Source organism: Pleurodeles waltl, chromosome 10, assembly GCF_031143425.1.
Source record: "Pleurodeles waltl isolate 20211129_DDA chromosome 10, aPleWal1.hap1.20221129, whole genome shotgun sequence".
NCBI lineage: Eukaryota > Metazoa > Chordata > Amphibia > Caudata > Salamandridae > Pleurodeles > Pleurodeles waltl.
In genome coordinates, this window is record NC_090449.1 from 995,498,681 (window position 1) to 995,514,380 (window position 15,700).

Genomic DNA, 15,700 nt, shown 5'->3' on the forward strand with positions numbered 1-15,700 from the left:
CGCTCCTTCTCTTCTTATTTTTCTAGTGCTTACTCTTATTATATTACTTTGTATTTCTTTAGCACACAAGTCATTCAGAGGGGTTTTCTGGAGCGGACTATTAACTTGTTATTATTTATCTGTCCTACGCTCGCCATCCCAGGCATATAAATAAGTGACATAATATAAAATAGATATAAATGACATTACAATGCAACATTTGTTTTAAAGACAGGGTCAATATTTCACGAAAATATTAATACACACGTGGGGCTTTGACAATCACCGTATTTTTCTTTACAATTTATGCGTGAACAGCTTTGTAGAAGTCTCATTACTTTATGCGAAATGACACGCATGATCAAAGGCTACCTGTAGACAGCATTTCACCGAAATAATACGTCTTTTCATCTATAAATAGATGCAGGGTTTTGGAATCGTTTAGCAACATGATATGTCGAGTTTTTTAAATAGCGCACCATTTTTGACACACAGATACGGGAATGGTAGTGGTAAATTTTAATCATCTGTATTCAAAGCGTGGAATTAATTTTACTTTGATTTTTTCCCTAAACATTCTCTGATTAAAACTTAAGCAGGCAAACATCTCAGGCATTTAACTTCCATGTTGTGTCCTCCTCTGTCAGAGCAAAATTGGGAATTTTCCTACACACAATAGAGGAAAAAAGCAATTACTATCAATCAGTGACTAAGCAACAGATTGGAGCATTTAGAAAAACTCATTCATACACAGATTTGCAGCAGTGTTCAGCTCCTCTGATTAGATTCCATAGATTTTAAATTGTAGCTAATTAGGCTGTCATAGGTTCATTAATGGCTCCACTGATTCAGCACTCCCTCACCTGCATGCATATTAAAGCTCATTAGTTCCCTTGTCTCAAATACCACCTGCATTAATTGCTGCTCATGTACTAGGCTTCTTCAGCAGCCTCTTCTGACAACGATGCTACCTGATTGTAACACCCATTGGCCTGGGAGATCTTCGGGAGTGATCTGACACAAGGTTCATGGAGGTTCACGTGGTGGATGCTGCAGCTGTTGTCTGGGCAGCCAGGCCCAATTTCTGCTCAACAGCAGCAGATAAATAATTGGCAACACTTGTTCAGCGATGTTTGACACAGAATCCGTTTAATCATTATCAAGGCGAGATGTTGGATTTAATGGAACATTGTTTATTTGGCAAGTCGAATTGCACAAACAAAAAACATCGGGCTGCTAATTCTGTTTTTTTTAGTTGTAATAACATCTGGAAATTAAATGCACACAAGAACCCGCAACTATTGATTTTGAAAAAGCAAGCGAATAATAATAATGTCATGTTATGGTCCGATTCATATCCCTATCTCTTCCGAAAATGGGTTGATATTTTCTGTTGTGTACACATACATATCCAGTAGAAAATGTACATCTTGTCTGTTGTTTGCACGTACATATCTAGTAGAAAATTTACATCAACAGTTTTGCATTATAACAGATGATTATAATTTAATTAAACATAGCATAACATTGTTAATATTTGAAGGACAAATCGGGCATTTGTTGAACAAGACAATTTATTTATCGTGCCGCACAACACTTTTTAGGTCCCAAATACAAGCATCTTTAGGTGCCTGTAGGTTGACCTTTTGTTCCTAATGCATAACACACTTAAATTTAGGATTGGATCGGTCCCTTACTCATGACTAATTGACTTTGGTGTTTATCTCAGTACTCTGCTCTTGAATTGCCGGCGTTCCTCCCTATTCTGGTTTTCCAGTGAGTCCTTCCAAGGAGAGTTTCGAATTCACAGTGTTCTGATTGGATGAGTTTTTTTCTTTCACTTCATACTTGAGAGACTCTTTTTTTTTTGTTTTAGGTACTCCATTGTAGTACATGTTTCCTTGTCCACTCCTGTTTTACCTCGATTTGACATCTTCTCTTTTCACAAAGGCCCTGATACCTGATGCTTCCTGGACTGCTCCCTATCCTGGTAGCCACAGTTTCATACTGACATTGATTTCTGTATTTCTTTCTATATTTATGTATTTATTTATTGTACAAGTACTCAGCAGCTGCAAAATGCATCCAGGCACTTGTGTCCTAACACACAATTTTAACCTTTTGTGACCTACATTTAACATTTTACTATACTGTTCTAACATGGTTGCATGCCAGATTAGAAAGGCAAATTGAAAATGTCATGATGCATGCACAAGTGTACATCATATTACATGCGTGCACATCGAAAGATGTCCTGAAATGGGCTTTACATGCATGATCAGTATGGAACCTAGAAAACACTTGGGAGCAGTAGGTAAAGCTTTGTCCTCATGTCGAACATCTTTTCCCACTTAGTGCTCTTATGACAGTTCTACATGGAGTGTCAGACAGCAGACAGGAAACCCAGTGCTTATGTATGGAATACTTGTTTTTTACATTTATTTTACTATTTTATTGCACAACACAACATAGGCACAGAGCATGAATAAGCACAGCATCATTTTGACCTCCGTATAACATGGTGTAGTATATAGTACATCTAAAGGAACACACAAAGCTATATTATAGTCAGTGGAGCCAAAAAAGTCCTTTAATTACGTTCCTGTCCTCAAGAAGCAAACTACTATATAACAGTTGGGGGGGGCAGTGGCGGTATGGTCATGCCGAAACAATAAAGAGAAGTATTCACAAGTATGAACTCACAGCATGCAGTAGTGCCGTGTGAATCCCTTCACCCTCTTGCTGCACTCTATATGGGTCGCTGGGTGCAGAGAGGCGGACCAGTTGCGTATTGGCAGGCAAGCAGCCCTAGTGAGAGAAATAGGTTCATGAGTCTCTTCATCTGTTATATAGTGTCACTTCTACCCTCATGTCTACTGCAAGGGTCCTGAATGGCCATAAAATTCGGTCAGCATACAGAGCCCAGAGCAAGACCCTATTCACCCCACAGGTGTCTATACAACCTGTACTAGGAAACTATCAATGGAGGTATAATCAACATTCAAGGCGGACAGTTATTGGTTTTTCCTTATATGTGCCTAATATAAACGTCCCAACACCCACAATCTGCTGTGTTCCCACCTCTTCTGTGCACCCCTGCGAGCACATCTGATTCATCAGGTGCTCATTTCAATAGTGTCACCAGCTATCCTTTAATATCTGGGGCCATAGATGCCTTCAATATCATAGCATGGATGAAAGCAAGATCAATTAGCCTACACAAATATTTGTCGCCCTTTGCTTTGGGTCAGAATCCAAGGATACAGATTTCAGGTGTGGGTGAGAGTGCATGACCCACAACTGCAGCCGTGAGTTCCGTTATCTCCTTTCAAGCTCGTAGTATCACCACACACTCTCAGATTGTATGGTAAAAGCTGGTGTTGGGTATCTGGCTTCTGGGGCACTTTGAGCATGTCTAAGTGAACATACGCTTAAATCGGTGCGGCAGGAGATATGCTTGGTGTATAAAATTAAACTGTGTGAACCAAAAGCGCGGGTTATGGGACACCCCCTTTATGTACTGGAGTGTCTGGTACCATTGTTTATCAATGAGTGGGTGTGACAGTGCTGTGATCCATCTGTCCCTGGTCAATCTTAGTCTTCCCCTGCACAATAGAGTTTAATGCATTATAGAGGTTAGTACCACCTTGTTCCTCCATATGACAGAAGTGCATGTTGCAGCCGCTATTGAGCCAGCTCTGTCTCTCCAGTGCTGCAAGTAGTGTGTACCATGTGTTGTATTGCATGGCATGCTAGAAATTGTCCTGTCACCATCACACTTCACACTTTAGTCAATAATGTCCTGAAAGGACATAAAGCTCTACTCGTGGTAGAAGTCCCCAAGGAGGTTTATCTCTGCCACCTTCCAGGGCACTAAATCATAACAGCGGGTCACCTTATGGGGGCGGGTAGCTGCCATACTGAGATGAATGGCAAATAAGGCGATTGAGATCCGTTGCCCCTCACATAGCTGTGCCAACACCAGCTGGCCACTTTCATCTGGTGTGATTCCTCATGTAGGTGGCCCCTGTGAGTCAATAGCAAGGTATAAATCAGGGTGTCTCCAGGAATCCTAGTAGTAGTCACCCTATCTGAGCAAGCATCCGTAGCCAACAATGGCAATGACCATTGCAGCTGTGCCGCTACGTAATACAACTCATAATTGGGGGTACCTAGTCCTGCCTTAGGTTGAGGTTGCTGGAGTAATGGGAGCTCCACTCGCCTCCTACCTGCACCCCATATGAGCTCTGTCATGGTACTGTGCAGCTCCTACAAAAAGACCTAGGGAGAGTAAGTGGTAAGGCTTCAAAGACATATTTTAACTGAGGTAGTACCAACATCTAACAAATCATCATGCATCCCACTGGAGATAGGGGCAAGGACATCCAGACGGGAAGGAATTTGTGACCGAAGGCCACTGCTTTATTAGTATTGCCCTCCCTAAGGTCATTGGCGGCATGAGAAATTTTGACACCCAGATGCTTAAATGTAGTGTAACACCACTGCAGTCTATATTCCATGAAAGTCCCCGACTCAGGTTTAGGGACCGGGGTCAGTGGGAACAGGCCTGGCTTAGCCCAGTTCACCCAGAGGCTAGACATCTCCCAAAGTCCTCCAGCAATGTCATCAGGGTGGAGAGCAAAGTAGGCACATCCCGCAAATACAGTGTGTAATACGCATAGAGGGATATAATGTAGTCTTCACCATGTGCTGGGGTCCCACATTGTTAAACTTGCTGCTGTAAGCAGTGGCATAACAAAGGCCACCATAGCCCACATGGTGTGTTGGGGTGCCAGAGGGCCCACTCAGCACAGTACCCTGGCCTGAGAGCTCCTAAGTGAGTTCACAGCAGGGTCCCTCCATACATCTTGTAGGGGAGCCCCCTCAAGTTTTGTTACACCACTGGTTGCAAGCTACAAGCCAAAGGTTCCATGGCATGGGCAAAAATCAATGGAGACAGGGGACACCCCTACCTGGTATCCCTCTGGATATCAAAGCTGAGATTATCAAATCTGTGTGCAGATCCATCTGAGGTAATTCAGACCCATATCCATACCCTCCAGAGAAGCCAGTAAGTAGTCCCATCCCAAGGAATCAAGTGCTTTCTCAATGTCTAATGACACTGAAGCCAGCTCCCAGGCACTGGGTGCCATAATCTCCACCATATGGAGAGGTCTGTGAATATTCAGGAAGGTACTGCATCCGGGTATAAGCCAAGATTGATCCTCGTGCATCAGAGCACCAATGACACGAAATAGCCTGTTGGCCAACACCCTCTCTAGTACATTATAATCAAGGTTTAAAAGAGATGGCAAAATAGTAAGAACGAATATCTAGGGGTCACGACCTGGAGCCTCACTTCCAGCTGAGTCTGTCAGAGAGTGACTCCTACCCTTGCCAGGAGCTCCAGAGACTGCAGCAGTGCAGCCCAGTTTCTAGCATGCCTCACCACACACAGGTGCCCTGCAGTAGCCGCGACAGCCCTCGAACCCAGGTAGAGGTATTTCATAATTCAGTGATCTCACCAGCCAAGTCCCCCATGCAGTACAGAGTGAATATTGACTAGATTAGATGGATGTTGGAGGATAATTGGCAGGCCCAAGTTGGAGCTCACAATAGCATGTCCAATGCAGCTGCTATGTTGGCCTCACCCCATGTCTAGAATACTTATTGGAAAATTTATAAAGTTAAGGTTTAAAAGCCTTGATTGACGCTGTCAGAAACTGGTTTGATATTTTGGGTGACAGTGATCATTATAAATTTAATAAACACAACCATGTTAGCTGAACTCTTAGAGAGTTTCTGCTCAATGCCTGGTGGCTAAGGTACAAGTTGCAAGTGATCCCCAGAGAAATGCACACAAAATTTGAAGAGCGCAAATAATTTTTAATTCCAGAAAAGAATATACAATCTCCAAAACTATCTATTAAAAGAGAAAACAAATGTAATGACCAAAAAGATACAAGAACAATTAAAATTGTATAAGTAAACCAAACATAGGAACATTAAAACCTTTAGGGCAAAAAGGTGACAAGAAGAAGTAATATGCCTATATACAGCCTTAGCTCACAGTTAACCAGAACCTAGGTGCAATTTCATACCAACCAAAATGGAATGGAGGTCAGATACACAAGGAAGGTGACTGCAGTCCAGGTTTTACCTTCTGGTTAAGTCTCTGTTCTAGATTTCAAAGTCTTCCAACAAGATAAGGCCCAAGACTGTAGTCAGTGATGGTTCCATAAAATCAGATGTAATGCTGTTGATCATCCATTGAGAGTGTTGATTTTGGTGCCAAAATCTCTGAGTGAGACAAAGCTTGATTTCAAAGCCTTCAAGATGACTTAGATGTGTTGCTTTGCCCGGGCCAAGGAATTACCTTTGGACTTTGTCACTTTTTTGCTTCTCAAAAGTCTCCTGCTGAGCATGGCTGAATGCTGTAGCCAGGCACTAATCCAGGAGGATAGATACCTTTTCTGTGAGATCCTTCCAAGCTTGTTTTCAATAAAACAAAAAAGCTTCCAGCAGAAAAACACAGTTTTCTTGTTCAGCTTGGATGTGCTGCCTCTCAACAAGCCTCAGCACCTGGGCCGGCCCTCCAGAAGTGGAAAGAATGACTAAGAGCTTGATTTAGAATTTGGCAAAAGGGTAGTCCATCACAAATGTGACAGAAATCCCATCTACCCTCTTACAACTGACATAGAATACAATTAACTTGAAATGGGAAGTTCAGGATATCTGTCGAGTTTGTGATGGAGAATCCATCTGCCAAACTCTAAATCAAGCCCTACATCCCATGTTTCTCCATCAGCTTGGGCAATTCCCTGATCATTCCTCCATACTTCAGGACCTCAGGGCATAGTTAGAGGCACCAGGCCTCATTTCAGCCAGGCTTTCTTAGAACATTTCATGTGTAGTCTTTCCAGGTCTATGGATGTTTTGAGCAGATGGCGGCGAGGTGCCAGTTTTTTTGTTCATGCACCAGTGATTGGGGAATGTTACCAACCTCCTCCTGTCTATTTTCTTGCCCTTTGCCCAACTCCTTTTGCAGCACTCTCCCTTTGCTTTACTTAAAACTCCAAAATGGATAATCCCTTCTACTGTTTGAAGGTCCCATGTTTCCCCTATATCACTTCCCTATTTAAACAGTCTTTCTTCTGCTGGGATTGTAGCAAGAATGTCTGGGAGAATCCCTGGAATGAATGGGGGCAGAACCTTTCAGCCCTGTATGGGATATCTAAGTCAAAGGATACAGTGACCTATTTACAAATTGCATTTTGTAGTACATTTAATAGTCCTAAAATAGAACTAATCAGCTACTAAAGATGTTGTTCACAAACCTATATCCAGAGGTCTTCACCTTCATCTCTCCTATCTTTTACTATTGAGCTCTGTACACATGCATTATGAGAAAGTGTTTTATAAGTTGGGGTTGGTTGGTGCTCACTGCACGTAATAAAGTCACTCTCTTGCTAGCTCCAGTCAAAGGTTTCAGTAATTTAAAGCTGAGCTAATCCCCTAGCACTGGGGCCAGGAGCAGACAGGTTTAATGTAGAGAACATGTGTAAAGCATTTAGAAGCATCAAAACAGTAGAACCATTGAAAATACAATACAATAAAAATCAAACTCCGATTTAGAAAAATAGAGTAACGCATATTAACCAAAATCAGTGTCACAGAATACATAGGGGTTTGGCATGCCCAAGCCCTAATCTATTGATTTGCTTTGGGAGAGAGAGGATAAGAGGGAGGAATGGCATGGGGGGATCGGGAGGGTGGAGGGATGCGACTTGATTGGTGAATTGGATTGTTAGATGACTCAGTGGGAGTTCTCACCTGGTGGCTCTATGTCCTTCGATATGTGAGAGGTGTACTGCTTGAGCATAAGTATTAGGCATAGTGGTACATTATTTGCACAAGATTCCTTGATTTAGTATGGTCTGTACTTTGCAATGGAATGCCTATACCATTGGACTACAATGACAACTGAACTGTTGCTGTTTAAATGTATGATGGGAATCACCAATGTCAATGCATGTTACATGACAATAAAATTCTGTTCTTAAAAAAAACACAATAACCAAAGTGACACCAAAATGACCAAAAAATCCAATAAGGGGAAGTGCCAATATTCATTTAAAGATTTAAGTGAAAATAGTGCAAAATAGCACTGAGCACCAATGGTAATCAATGGTCAAAGTAGAAAGGGACCTAGGCATGATTTGAGGCGACCGCCATGGCGAGTGCTAGATACACCAACTTGTTTGGCCCCGATAGGGCCTGTAAGTAGATAAGATAGAAAAAGCGTCTAATTCCCAACCTCAAAAGGAATTTTGATTTTTTTTTTTCAAGATAGCTTTTCTCCATGTGAGACAAACCTAAAATTTGGTCTGATGCCATGGAGCTGCCAATCAGGTATTTTTTTAGTCAGTTCCTTTGAAGCTCTGGAGCAAAAGTTTTAAAACCATTCCCAGATATTTTTTGGTGCCCCACCCAAACAACCACAGGAGTATGCTTCAAAGGGCCCTAGGACCTCTAAGGAAGCACTTAAACAATGTCAGGGTATTAGGTAGAGAGTAACAGAAAATTCCAGGCCAGGTCCAGTTGCCACTCATCAGCTACGATAATTCACAGACATTTCCTCTTTCTTGGACTCCTATTTTATCAGCATTTTTGTCCTTCAAAATCTTTCTGTTTTAGAATTTCAAGAACTTCAACCTATCTGCCGTTATTAAAGGTCACTCAAGCCAAATTAATACCAACAATCATATATGGCAGAGAAATTCTAAGAGGCCGCGGGGATGACCACTTGGACAAAATGATAACTAAGCTCTTCAAGAGGTTGTTCAGCTTACCAAATTATGTTTCACCGTCCCACGTTCGCCTAGAACTTGGCTTGGTAAGGCAGTCTCTAGCAAGGAAACCTAAGCCATAAGCTCAAGGTAGCAAAAGAAGGCTCACTAAGCTCTCTTATTTGGGTGGAATTGACTTCGGATCCAACTTCATCCTTCCGCCTCTACCTCGAGTCCTTCTTGACAACATTGGGCCTGGAATATCAACTACTCCAACTCAGCTCACATCAGCTTGTCAAACGTGCAACAAAAGTAAGTGTTAAATCTCTCTCACATCTTCAGGACAAAGAGATTTTATCAAAACGAACCCATGCCTGATTGGTGTTATCATCATATGGCTCCCTAATGCCACAACTATATCTGGGAGCAGCAATTAATCCACGGACATAAGCAGCCTTTATAAAATATCGAATGGGCTGCCTTCCAACATATGCCCACCTTCCAAGGTGGACGAGATTCAACATGACTGACACCTGTCGATTATGCGGGCTGGCTCCGGAAATGCTGATCCATCAGATATGCCTATGCAAAAGCATCACAACAGATCGCAACAGGCTCTTACGACCAGTTTGGCTTCAAAGGGGACTGCACAGATGCAGACCAGTGATATTGGCAGGCTTTAAAGGGGAAGACGTACAGCACATTTGCAGACTGGCTAAATTCTTTGATAAATTAGCGCGCCTTCTTCAAGAGACTTAACAAGCAAGACAAACGCGCACAATCAGCCTACAAGTAACATCGTAGCATTCCATAACTTAGTTGAAACATTTTAACCCAAATAAATTTTAATACTGTATTTATGACTCCCTGGTCTTTTTTTGTTGTCTTCCCTTCTTTTTTCTTCCTTTCTTCTGTTTTCTTTTACTCACTTTTCTTTGTGTAATGGTTTTTATTGACCAAACATGTGTTCAAATAATATACAAATACAAAGGTGGAAGTGAGGAAAATTTTGCAAGGGAGAAAATACTTGCATGCTTAGCCTTGAAGCTTGAAAAATTGTTGAACTCTATGAGTTATTATAGTGACCTTGAACTTTGCCTGTGGATTTCTAGACTTCAAATTAATTGCAGATTCACCAGATATGTTGTCATGGAGTTTTACTTAGGAGAGATGGTGGCAACATGTGTTGGGCGTATTTTTATGAAGTTCAAATTGGGCTTGTTCAATTAGGGGTTCCTCCTTGGGTAAAAAAAGCAGGAACACAAGGCCTCCAGAATTTTAAATTCTGTAAAGCTAGGTTTCCGAACTTTAGACCATGTCTTGTTTTTTTGTCCACTTTTCTGTAATGTGAGAAACAAATATGTCACCCCTGTATTGTCCAAATATGCCTGTGCTGCATACGAGGAGTCTCCATACCTCATGATGATATATATTACAGGTTGAAAAATATCTGGACCACATTTAAAAAAATGTAGATAAAATAGAGAGGGGACATTTTCATAGAATCTCAGGGCAACATATTGTCACATAATTATTTACTTGGTTATTTTAAGACATACACTAACTCCTATGGATATTTTTGATCATACTCTATGTTTTTCATAAAAAAAATTGTATAATGTTTTTAGAATTTGTTGTATCGCAAAACTGATGAACTAACAAACTGTTTTGTCACTATTGAGTTACTTCACAGCATTTTCATCTGGATTTTAGTTGTACATTATCTGTAAGTATTATTGTTATGACAGATTATTAATTGTCTCTGACAAAGTATTGTGTCCGTGGATCCACAACTATAAATAAAAATAAATAAATAAATAAATAAAAGTAGAAGGGGTCCCACATCCTCAGGCCCGTTTCACAATTCACACATCCCACGTGCAGCAGATTCACTACATCTGGTATCCTTTTAAAGGTTCAAGACACTCCTAGTTCCTTTCTGAACAATGGAGTTAAGGTTTCCAAGTGCTGACCTAACTACTTTGGTAGTAGGACCTATTTACTGCAAATACGACCAAAATGCCACGGGTCAGGGCATTGTAAGATGGTGAAAGTCTTCAACCACACTAAACTTAGCATTTTAGGGCTGGTGGTTTGTTTCAAGAGTGTACTTTAGTGTACTTTAGGAATCATAGTGTCCCCCATATCTAAAACTAAAATCCAGTGTGAAACAGGTGCTATAAACTCAAGGAATTCAGAGGCTGAAGTCTGGTAGGGTAAAAGCAGGGTCCTTCAGCAACTAGACTGGTGATACATAAGAAATGGCCTGTGTTAGACCTGTCAGCCTGGAGGAAGTCTTTCACAAAACGTTGTGCTTGCTGCCTCCAACTTTGCTGAATTCACTTTTGTTGGCCTTAGGACTCTATGCACCTTATCACTACAAACCAGTGCAAAAGTGCCTACGTTCTCTCCCTAAAACACGGGTTGATTAGTAAATACCTAATAGGCATATTTAATTTACTTGTAAGGACCTGGTAAAGTACACTACATGTACCCAAGGTTTGTAAATGAAATGCTACTGGTGGGCCTGCAGCACTGCTTGTGCCACCCACTTAAGTAGCACTTTAAAACATGTTCCAGGCCTGGCATTGCAGCCTGAGTACAGTATTACACTGCCATGTCGATTTGGTATCTAAATTCCCTTGCCAAGCCTTAAACTCCCCTTTTATCACATATAATTTACCCCTACAACTAAAGTATGCCATAGGTAGCCCATAGGGCAGGGTGCTCTGTAATTAAAAGGTAGGACATGTACTATTAAGTTTTACATGTCTTCAAAGTGAAAACACCCAAATGTGTTCTTCACTACTGTGTGGCCTACCACTCTCATATGGATTCCTAATTACATTTAGTAAGCTATCATTCCTGATTGAGCGGAAGTAGATCTATCATGTTTAGTATCTATGGCATTATAATAATAAATCCTCTTTAGTGGTAATGTAGGATTTGTTGTTACATTTTTAAAAATGCCCCTTTTTAAAAGTTGGCATTTTGCTGCTCTTTGCCCTGTGTACCTGCAGACTGTCCCTGATCACTTGTCTGGAGTGGGTGGCAGCTGGGCTTTGTGTATTTCTTCTAGACTGCCATAACAATGGGAGCTTAGATGTGATTTTATGGGCCATCACACATCCTGTTGGGCCATCCACATCCAGATGGGCCATTCAGGGCAGAATTGGAGAGAGAAACTAGGCACAGTCTTCAACTTACACCTGAAAAGGCTGTGTCCCGTCTCCACAAAAAGGACTGTAGATCGCCCCCGTGGTGTGTCTGGGGCTAGGACAGAATGGAGGACCTCTGTGCACTTCAGACGCTTCTTTGAAGCCCCCCGCATACTCCCCAATTCAAAGGCATCACTAGGTATGAAAACTGGTTCTTGAACCCTACCCACTCAGTACACTCCTTGCACCAGTGAATACTCTGCCAGCTGGAAGGACTGTACTGCTGAAGGAGTGCCACTTTGATGTACTGCTGCTCTGAAAGAACTGCTTTCTTGTGGTTCTGACTTGCTGCCTGCTGTCCTCCTTGCCTGGGTTATAAAGGACTGGACCCACATCACTTGAACCCAACACACAGAGTGACTCCAAGTGCCAGCAGACTGGTCTCCTGTTGCCTTAAGTGTCAGAGACAGAAAAGAGTCAGGGACATAAAGGCCTTTCAACAAACCCAACTGAACTCTTCCAGCTGTGAGCCTGACCTTCAAAGTGGTGCCACCCCAGTCCAGGACTCTTCAAAGTAAATATTCAGGTGCTATTGTAGCAGACCCACTGCATACCCCTGTTACGTAGACAGAACCAGCGCATCTCAGCTATTGCAGGGACAAAACTGGCACATCGCTTTTGGAACCAGCACTGCAGCATTTCTTTTGGCACAAGGCTCCTGCTTTCTGGTCCACAGCAGCCTTGACTACAATGACAAACACCACATCACAGCCACCGCGCACATCAAAATCAGCGCATTGCCTCAACATTGACACAGCCAGCTCCTGCACCCAAACTTAATTGCATTGTATCTCTGATGCATTACCACCACTGTGTTGGGAACTTTGACACATCTCCTCAACTGTTAGGGGAATATTGACGCATCTCCTTGAGAGTGTGGTTCTGAGCCACCCCAATGCTCTCACACCAGGATTTTAAGGTACTTTGTTCAGCTGGCCCAACTAGGTCCCTGTAACTGGCCCATGCTTCATCGTGATAGGCCCAAACTTTTGACTATGATCTGGTCCGGTGAGACCAGATATCCCCAATTGGTGCTATTTGCTTCTCAGAACTTTTCTGCAGTTTATTCTTTAAAAATTTATAACTCAAGCTTTATTTGTTAAATTATATATTTTTCTAACCAGATGTAGTATCTTTTTGTGCTTTATTTTCACACTTTTACTGTTTGAAGTGTTGCACAAGTAATTTACACTCATAGGTTAGCCTGACTTCTCTGTGCCAAGCTACTAGGGGCTGACTGAAGGTCAATTTAGGGTGTGTTTGTGACTTACCCTGACTAGGATTGTGTTCCTGCTGGGACACAGTCCATACTTCTGTTAACCAGAAACCACATTTCTAACATCCTGTAATTCTGTTTGCTGTCTTCGAATTACTCAAAACATTTACACGTGTTTCAGACAGACCTACATGCAGGATTTGACACTGGAATGTCAACTGGATGGGGAAAGCCCCTCCACTGCATAATCTACTGAGCTCATAGGAGTGATCTTTGGTTATTCCGTTCAGCCTATTGTATTGTTCTTGAAGGAATTTCACACCTCACTTTGCCTTGATATTCATCAACAATCCAACTTCACCATTGAATTAAATTGTTGGATGTATTAAAAAAGTGGCCTAAATATCTTCCAACTGATTCTTTTCCCGAGATGGCAGTATTAGTAAATTTCTACTCAGATTTTCTACACAGAACAGTAGGCCTACCACAGTTAAAATAGGTTTTTGTCATTTCACTGTTGGGACATATTTACATTAGTTTTCTGCATGTCACAAACACAATGTACTCTATAATGCCTACAGAATAATATTTAAAAGGGAGGATTTTACCAGCCAAAAAGGATTATAATAACAGATTGCAGTGCATGTTTAATTTAAATTGCAGCAGTCAGGCTATAATGGTATTCCAGGATCCATGTTTCCTTCTCACACTGGTTGATGGCACAAAACGTGCTGCAGACCACAGGTGACATTTAACTTTCCATGCCATTTCTACACCATAAACTATGACCCAATAGGAGAGTTAAATATGCTGATCAGCAATTAGCCAATGTCTGCATATTTTAGGGGCATAGCACAAATTATGGGCACTGGACAACAGTGCCTCAGTTTGTAGGGTCTAAAAAACAGCCTTAAAATCCATAAAAAAATTGGGGTGACCACACTTAGGAAAGGGCATTTTCTCACACGTGTGTATATGTTTCTGTGGTAAATGTGTAGGGAACTGAGGCATGACCAGAAAATGGGGAATGCTTTCAACTGGGGTTAAGGTAGGACTAAAGAGGGTTTAGAGAGAGACATGCACCTACCCACAAAATACTAAACTGATTTCTACTCTCAAAATGTACTTTTAGCCAAAAAGGTCTGATAAGAGTAGCAACTGTGCTCCAGCTGAACCTTAGAGGATGCCCAGTACCACGTACGACATGGTACGTACTACGACGTAGTGCCAAACACTGGCACTGAAACAACCAGCCACAGAAAATAATGGAGGCAGGGACCTAAAATGCCACCCCATAGGAGCTAATGACAAATTAAACACATATATGTATATAAAAAATAATTGTATATATATATATATATATTTTTTTTTTTCACTAAAAAAACAAACATTACAGGGACGTTATAATTAGGAAATAGAATTTTTTAAAACAGTGAAATTCACTTAAACAAACAAATGTTTCAGGGACGTTATAGTTAGGCTCACATTTTAAAATACGAAACCATAGAAATTTACCAGTTGTAGTTAAAATTGCCTCAAGTTACTTGTGCCCTAAGGTAACTATAACTCACGCCCCCACCATGCACAGTTTTTTCGCCAAAAATATTACTGCAAATATTACATTGATATTACCAATGATGTTATCAAATATGTCATGAGTGCCGTAATTTGTGGCGTCAGTAGCAGTGCATGACGAGGGAGTAAGTTATAGTTACCTTAGGGCCAGAATAGGACGGGTTGAGTCATTTTTCTCATTGTTACTGTTGAAGTACATTTTTAACCATGCCATTGGACAGCACTATTAAAGGTGAAATCCGCCTGTAGTCCTCTAGGCATTTTTAACTGACCTGGATCCCACTATTATCCAGCAAGCTTTATCTAAGAATTCCCTCTTGGTGCAGTTCACTGAGAGGTTTGGGTCTGCCCTAGTGGCACTGTCCTACTATGGCATGATATGATTAAGTGTGTGAGACCATCTCTCCCATAAGAAGAAATCCCTGCATGCTAATCAACACAACAGTGTCAATGAGAGACCACAAATAGTAATAGGATCACAATCATATTGATTGTGCTCGTATGTAGTAAGCTTATTTCCTCCAAACCTTTTGTGTATGTTGTGTTGTGACTTACCCTGACTAGGATTGTGGTCCCAACTTGTACAGGGTGCATACCTCTGCCAACTAGAGACCCAATTTCTAACAATGCACCTGAATGTTGCACGCAGCAGCACAACACACAACACCATCCACAGCATATGCAAGTGGTACACATACTGTCATAACTACATCACCCAGTACATCTTCCTCCACTTCACCCAGGCAATCAAATCACACACATGCATACATAAACTGACTTACACACACAAATGTATATGTCTACAATGGTCCTGTGCGCACGTGCAATGACCCCCCAATGTATACAGCTAATGCGAGTGCCTACCTTCGGGACCAGAAACAGGGGGCCCTGTTTTCTCTGTGGTCCCATGGCAGCAGAGATAG